Consider the following 7,024-nt stretch of genomic DNA (forward strand, 5'->3'; position numbering starts at 1 on the left):
ACCCGCCTCTCCCCTGCCCGCGGCACATCCGGACCACCACCACACCCCCACAGCCACCACTCCCCCACCCACAGCACCTCCGGCCCCTCCCCCACCCCCATCATCTACAGACACCTCCCCCACCCCCAGCACTTCTACAAACCATCACCCAACCTCCCCCTCTGCAACCCCACCTCCCCCTACATCGCCCCTCCCCACACACAGCACCTCCAGACCCCCTCCTTCATCCACAGCCTCCTGCATCTGCCCCTCCACCACCAGCAGCATCTACAGACCCATCCACACCCCCTCACGCCCCCCCCCACCCCTGGCACCCCACCCGCAGCATCCTCACACCCGCCCCTTCCCCACTGAACCCACCCCCTTTCCAGACCCCCCAAACTTTTGTGAGTATAGTTGCTACCAATGGACATTGGATTAATTAGAAACACTAATACTGTGGCCATTATGTATATAAGCAACACTGCTACCTGTGCCCATTGTGTATAAGTGGCGCTGCTACCTGTGCACACTGTGTGTATAAGCGGCTCTGCTACCTGTGGGCACTGTGTGTATAAGCGGCTTTGCTACCTGTGGGTATTGTGTGTATACGCCGCTCTGCTACCTGTGGGTATTGTGTGTACACGTGGCTCTGCTACCTGTGCCCATTGTGTGCATAAGCACCTCTGCTACCTGTGGGCACTGTGTATAAGCGCCTCTGCTACCTGGGGGTATTGTGTGTATAAGCGGCTCTGCTAGCTGTGGGCACTGTGTGTATAAGCGTCTCTGCCCCCTGTGGGTATTGTGTGTATAAGCGGTTCTGCTACCTGTGGGTAATGTGTGTACATGTGGCTCTGCTACCTGTGCCCATTGTGTGTATAAGCCCCTCTGCTACATGTGGGCACTGTGTGTATAAGCGCCTCTGCCCCCTGTGGGTATTGTGTGTTAAGCGGTTCTGCTACCTGTGGGTAATATGTGTATAAGCGGCTCTGCTACCTGTGGGTATTGTGTGTATAAGCGGTTCTGCTACCTGTGGGTATTGTGTGTATAAGCGGCTCTGCTACCTGTGGGCATTGTGTGTATAAGCGGCTCTGCTACCTGTGGCCACTGTGTGTATAAGCGCCTCTGCTACCTGTGGGTATTGTGTGTATAAGCGGCTCTGCTACCTGTGGCCATTGTGTGTATAAGCGGTTCTGCTACCTGTGGGCGCTGTGTGTATAAGCGGCTCTGCTACCATTGGGTATTGTGTGTATAAGCTGCCCTGCTACCTCTGGCCACTGTGTGGATACGTGGCTCTGATACCTGTGGCCACTGTGTGTATAAGCTGCGCTGCTACCTGTGGGCGCTGTGTGTATAAGCTGCGCTGCTACCTGTGGGTATTGTGTGTATAAGCGGTTCTGCTACCTGTGGGTATTGAGTGTATAAGCGGCTCTGCTACCTGTGGCCATTGTGTGTATAAGCGGCTCTGCTACCTGTGGCCACAGCACCTTGGTATCTTATCTACAGTGCATTGCTGTTACTCATCTGGTACTTCATAATGCAGACACTAGCAATATATACTACACTCTACACTATGTTATTCATTGTGCCCTGCGGCCACTCTGCACGCCCTCACAAAGGCCTACGCCCCCTTACAATATTTACCCACTGCCATAAAAAAAAAATCAGGTAATACTCCATCTAATAACAATTATAGCACAGCTGAAGCCCTTGCAGGGGATAATGGATCGTAGCCTCTTGCAACGGTATTTTCTGTCTAACACCTTGCCTCTCTTTATCCTCTCCTTACCACCCTGACTCTCCCTATCCTTTACCGATCGCACAGCGTTTCTGTACATTCCCTTTCTCCCCCCTTACGCATCTCTATCTTATCTCAACTGGACACCATTTCTGTATACCCTCTATACTGCCCTGCGTTTCTGGTTCTGTTATCTACCGCCCTGCGTATGTTCAAAGGCGTGCAGAGGTTAACGGGGCGTAGCCCCTAACGACGGTTTGAAGAGCGCCCGTAGGGCGCGATGAATCACCTAGTATATATATAGATAGTACTGTAACTCAGTTCAGCTGAGGTGGTGCACCAAGAAGTCAAACTAGCATTTTATTCTCACTATTGAATAATGAGGCTGTGGCTTATAAGATTGGTTCCTGAACTGCCACTGTATCCCAATCGTCAGAAGTGGCCGCTGCACTCATAGGCTCTTGAATGGTGCAAACCCAGGTTTGTTACTTCAGTTTGATTGTTTTCCTGTCTATTCTCTGAAGTCCGTGGATCAACCTAACGTAGTTAAACACTGTTCTCCCTTGGTTTACTCGGAGTCGCAAGATTAAATTCTAGTGGAGCATTTATCACTCTGACCCTGATGGAGTCACTCAGTGTCCTTGTATGACAGCGCAGGGTACACTTCTCAAATCTGATAACTGTCTATAAGCCGACACTATGACTCAGATACTCTGTGTTAAGCAATATCTTTTGGCTGCGGTGTCACTGAATTTGAGCTAATGGACGGCTGTTAGCAATCCTCAGCTAATCACAAATGTTCTTTACGGCGGAGGCGAAGGAAAACATTAATTGCACTCCGAACTCTGAGGAATACTGGACAAGAAGATACAAATCCACAGTCATACACCGATATCATGAACTGTGATGTGCGTGGAAGTACTTTTCCTTACTAACAGCCGGGGACTACCAACATCTATCCAATGAGATTTAGACAGCCTTTAGTGTACTACAGTTACAGCTGGGATTAGGGTTGGTTCTATATCGGAGGGGCTGAAGGGACCTTGTGACGTTTTGAGGGGAGGAGCAACGTCACCAGGGGGAGGAGCTACGGGCGAACAGGGTACCCGAAAAGTACCCTCGCGGGCTCGCTTCGCTCGCCACGCTTCGGGCACGGTGGATCGCTCCGCTCCGCTTCGCTCACCACCTAATTACTAAAGGTAATAGTTGGTGGCGTGGATAGTAGAGGAACTATCCCGCTGGCCTAGCTCCTCCCCCTTGCGCCGTAACTCCTCCCCCTTACGGAAAAGGTCCCTTAGCCCACTTGATTCTAGCATCTACCCTGGGATTAGTGTAACTGAACTCTGGAGATCTCCCATCTGTCCCTCCTTAGGCTGCAGGTATTATGTGTCTCCCAGTCTGCTAAGTGGGAATTGCGCTCAGAGTTCTTACTATGCGGGGTTAATAGAGGCTACACTCATACCTCCTATGCTGCTGTCAATCACAAGTAGGCCGCTCCCCGCACCTTGTTAAGAGGCTCCGGCACCTCCTCCTCCCGCCTCCTGGGGCGGATCGATCCCCGCCTCTTGCCGACGTCACCAGGGCTTCCCAGCGTCTATCAGCTGTAGGTCTGTTTTCCCCGCGTCTTGTACACAATCTGAACCGGAGGTCACCGCCGTAGCCTTTCTCCGTCAGATCGGCCTCTCCAGCACCAGCTCTGGGACAGACTCGCGCCGTTACGCAGCTCTCTCCTTTTATCCTCCCCAGCCGCCACCGCGGGCTCCAACCGCCCGCCCGCCGCTAGCGGTTCATGCGTGCCTTCCCCTCGCACTGACGGACAGTCCACCCCGTCCAGGGATACTGTCCAACCTGAGCTCCCCTGTATACGGCTCCATTCACTAGCCTGCCACATGCTGGGAGTCACTATCTCTGACAGTTTTAGTTCAGCGGCTCTTTCCCTATCCCCTCCATGAGGGGGAACACATAACTCATATGTAGCATTATATTTCCCTCTGTGAGGGATCTAAGGTTATAAACACTTTTCTCTGACGTCCTAAGTGGATGCTGGGGACTCCGTCAGGACCATGGGGAATAGCGGCTCCGCAGGAGACAGGGCACAAAAGTAAAAGCTTTAGGATCAGGTGGTGTGCACTGGCTCCTCCCCCTATGACCCTCCTCCAAGCCTCAGTTAGGTTTTTGTGCCCGGCCGAGAAGGGTGCAATCTAGGTGGCTCTCCTAAAGAGCTGCTTAGAGTAAAAGTTTTGTTAGGTTTTTTATTTTCAGTGAGTCCTGCTGGCAACAGGCTCACTGCAACGAGGGACTTAGGGGAGAAGAAGTGAACTCACCTGCGTGCAGGATGGATTGGCTTCTTAGGCTACTGGACACTAGCTCCAGAGGGACGATCACAGGTACAGCCTGGATGGGTCACCGGAGCCGCGCCGCCGACCCCCTTGCAGATGCTGAAGAGAGAAGAGGTCCAGAAATCGGCGGCTGAAGACTTCTCAGTCTTCATGAGGTAGCGCACAGCACTGCAGCTGTGCGCCATTGCTCTCAGCACACTTCACACCAACGGTCACTGAGGGTGCAGGGCGCTGGGGGGGGCGCCCTGGGCAGCAATGAAAGTACCTATGCTGGCTAAAAATACATCACATATAGCCTCTGGGGCTATATGGATGTATTTAACCCCTGCCAGGTTGTCAGAAAAACGGGAGAAGAAGCCCGCCGAAAAGGGGGCGGGGCCTATTCTCAGCACACAGCGCCATTTTCCTACACAGCTCCGCTGCTAGGAAGGCTCCCAGGCTCTCCCCTGCACTGCACTACAGAAACAGGGTTAAAACAGAGAGGGGGGGCATTTTGTGTGGCGATATTATAATATATTAAGATGCTATAAGGGAAAACACTTATATAAGGTTGTCCCTGTATAATTATAGCGTTTTGGTGTGTGCTGGCAAACTCTCCCTCTGTCTCCCCAAAGGGCTAGTGGGGTCCTGTCCTCTATCAGAGCATTCCCTGTGTGTGTGCTGTGTGTCGGTACGTGTGTGTCGACATGTATGAGGACGATGTTGGTGAGGAGGCGGAGCAATTGCCTGTAATGGTGATGTCACTCTCTAGGGAGTCGACACCGGAATGGATGGCTTATTTAGGGAATTACGTGATAATGTCAACACGCTGCAAGGTCGGTTGACGACATGAGACGGCCGGCAAACCAATTAGTACCTGTCCAGGCGTCTCAAACACCGTCAGGGGCTTTAAAACGCCCATTACCTCAGTCGGTCGACACAGACACGGACACTGACTCCAGTGTCGACGGTGAAGAAACAATCGTATTTTCCATTAGGGCCACACGTTACATGTTAAGGGCAATGAAGGAGGTGTTACATATTTCTGATACTACAAGTACCACAAAAAAGGGTATTATGTGGGGTGTGAAAAAACTACCTGTAGTTTTTCCTGAATCAGATAAATTAAATGAAGTGTGTGATGATGCGTGGGTTTCCCCCGATAGAAAATTATTGGCGTTATACCCTTTCCCGCCAGAAGTTAGGGCGCGTTGGGAAACACCCCCTAGGGTGGATAAGGCGCTCACACGCTTATCAAAACAAGTGGCGTTACCGTCTCCAGATACGGCCGCCCTCAAGGAGCCAGCTGATAGGAGGCTGGAAAATATCCTAAAAAGTATATACACACATACTGGTGTTATACTGCGACCAGCGATCGCCTCAGCCTGGATGTGCAGCGCTGGGGTGGCTTGGTCGGATTCCCTGACTGAAAATATTGATACCCTTGACAGGGACAGTATTTTATTGACTATAGAGCATTTAAAGGATGCATTTCTATATATGCGAGATGCACAGAGGGATATTTGCACTCTGGCATCAAGAGTAAGTGCGATGTCCATGTCTGCCAGAAGATGTTTATGGACACGACAGTGGTCAGGTGATGCAGATTCCAAACGGCACATGGAAGTATTGCCGTATAAAGGGGAGGAGTTATTTGGGGTCGGTCCATCGGACCTGGTGGCCACGGCAACAGCTGGAAAATCCACCTTTTTTACCCCAAGTCACATCTCAGCAGAAAAAGACACCGTCTTTTCAGCCTCAGTCCTTTCGTCCCCATAAGGGCAAGCGGGCAAAAGGCCAGTCATATCTGCCCAGGGGTAGAGGAAAGGGAAGAAGACTGCAGCACGCAGCCCCTTCCCAGGAACAGAAGCCCTCCACCGCTTCTGCCAAGTCCTCAGCATGACGCTGGGGCCGTACAAGCGGACTCAGGTGCGGTGGGGGGTCGTCTCAAGAGTTTCAGCGCGCAGTGGGCTCACTCGCAAGTGGACCCCTGGATCCTACAAGTAGTATCCCAGGGGTACAGATTGGAAATTCGAGACGTCTCCCCCTCGCAGGTTCCTGAAGTCTGCTTTACCAACGTCTCCCTCCGACAGGGAGGCAGTATTGGAAACAATTCACAAGCTGTATTCCCAGCAGGTGATAATCAAAGTACCCCTCCTACAACAAGGAAAGGGGTATTATTCCACACTATTTGTGGTACTGAAGCCAGACGGCTCGGTGAGACCTATTCTAAATCTGAAATCTTTGAACACTTACATACAAAGGTTCAAATCAAGATGGAGTCACTCAGAGCAGTGATAGCGAACCAGGAAGAAGGGGACTATATGGGGTCCCTGGACATCAAGGATGCTTACCTCCATGTCCCAATTTGCCCTTCTCACCAAGGGTACCTCAGGTTCGTGGTACAGAACTGTCACTATCAGTTTCAGACGCTGCCGTTTGGATTGTCCACGGCACCCCGGGTCTTTACCAAGGTAATGGCCGAAATGATGATTCTTCTTCAAAGAAAAGGCGTCTTAATTATCCCTTACTTGGACGATCTCCTGAAAAGGGCAAGGTCCAGAGAACAGTTGGAGGTCGGAGTAGCACTATCTCAAGTAGTTCTACGACAGCACGGGTGGATTCTAAATATTCCAAAATCGCAGCTGATTCCGACGACACGTCTGCTGTTCCTAGGGATGATTCTGGACACAGTCCAGAAAAAGGTGTTTCTCCCGGAGGAGAAAGCCAGGGAGTTATCCGAGCTAGTTAGGAACCTCCAAGAACCAGGCCAAGTGTCAGTGCATCAATGCACAAGAGTCCTGGGAAAAATGGTGGCTTCTTACGAAGCGATTCCATTCGGCAGATTTCACGCAAGAATTTTTCAGTGGGATCTGCTGGACGAATGGTCCGGATCGCATCTTCAGATGCATCAACGGATAATCCTGTCTCCAGGGACAAGGGTGTCTCTTCTGTGGTGGCTGCAGAGTGCTCATCTACTAGAGGGCAG

At 51.5% G+C, this 7,024-nt stretch overlaps 1 long non-coding RNA gene across 1 annotated transcript in view; it reads right to left on the reverse strand.

Annotated features, from left to right (window-relative positions):
* Window positions 1-3,606, reverse strand: part of LOC134948611 (uncharacterized) — an 83,361-nt gene extending 79,755 nt beyond the window's left edge. The window contains exon 1 of the long non-coding RNA XR_010182985.1: window positions 3,180-3,606. This is a non-coding gene — a long non-coding RNA (uncharacterized LOC134948611). The remainder of the gene's footprint in view (window positions 1-3,179) is intronic.
* Between the last annotated feature and the right edge of the window lie 3,418 nt (window positions 3,607-7,024).

The sequence above is a fragment of the Pseudophryne corroboree genome, chromosome 8, assembly GCF_028390025.1.
Source record: "Pseudophryne corroboree isolate aPseCor3 chromosome 8, aPseCor3.hap2, whole genome shotgun sequence".
In the NCBI taxonomy this organism is placed as follows: domain Eukaryota; kingdom Metazoa; phylum Chordata; class Amphibia; order Anura; family Myobatrachidae; genus Pseudophryne; species Pseudophryne corroboree.